Source organism: Octopus bimaculoides, chromosome 16 (assembly GCF_001194135.2).
Source record: "Octopus bimaculoides isolate UCB-OBI-ISO-001 chromosome 16, ASM119413v2, whole genome shotgun sequence".
NCBI lineage: Eukaryota > Metazoa > Mollusca > Cephalopoda > Octopoda > Octopodidae > Octopus > Octopus bimaculoides.
Window position 1 is genome coordinate 55,290,051 of NC_068996.1, and position 899 is coordinate 55,290,949.

General features: G+C 30.8%; 1 protein-coding gene across 1 annotated transcript in view; it reads right to left on the minus strand.

The window, feature by feature from the left end:
* Positions 1 to 899, minus strand: part of LOC106871176 (serine/threonine-protein phosphatase 4 regulatory subunit 4) — a 102,874-nt gene that overhangs the window by 49,910 nt on the left and 52,065 nt on the right. The gene's annotated exons all lie outside the window — the stretch shown is intronic.

Consider the following 899-nt stretch of genomic DNA (forward strand, 5'->3'; position numbering starts at 1 on the left):
CTCACTAAGGGATGGATTAGTTATTAAACAGAATAAGCATGTGCTTAGGGTATCAAGGGATGGGGGCACCACAGAAATGGTAAATGGTTTACAGCACAAAAAAAAAAAAGAAAAGAAAAAATCACTTTAAAGCTGCTAAAGTAATATTTGAAGTAGTTTATTTGACTGCAAATATAATTTTGAAGTGTTCTTGGTGTCATAGTGAAATTCTGATCAAAGAAAATATGAGAAAACTTTTCAACTATAAATAAAGTGGAAATATACAGAAATAAACATTGTTTTCTATCTAAGTGTTAGATTTTGAAAATTTATTCAATGGCTTACTATTGTTTGTATTTTGAATTACATATGTATGAGACGTCACCAAAATCTTCTAAGTGCTTAGGGCCTCTATGAGTCTTAATCCAGTCCTGACCTCACTTTACAACACCCTGGGCTTATTTTTCAAGCACAAGATCCAAATTTCATATGAAGTGCAAAAGTTTCTGCTACCATAACCAATGCTTGTGTGTGTTACTGAGAAGATTATAGAGAGCAAACAAAAGCTTCTTCTAAGCAAACAACTCTAGACTTGTTTTTTAAAAGAAATTTACAAGTCCGTCTATGAGTGCTTGTGAATCGGCAAACATGACTAGAAGTGTTGGTGTGTGTGAGTTTAATATTTTTTTATTATAAATGATCTTGACATTCTTTTTACTTTACATAAAATATTCCTTACATTCTACTGTTGTTTTATTACCATTTATTTACGAGTATTATAAATTTTATTGGTAAAATATTTTTCTGCGAACGAAATACGATTTAGAACATTGCTACTATGGGAAATTATTGCTCTCCTTTATGAGTTTTTGCGTTATGAACAGTCTCCAGGGATAAATTAACTTTTATATCGAGACATT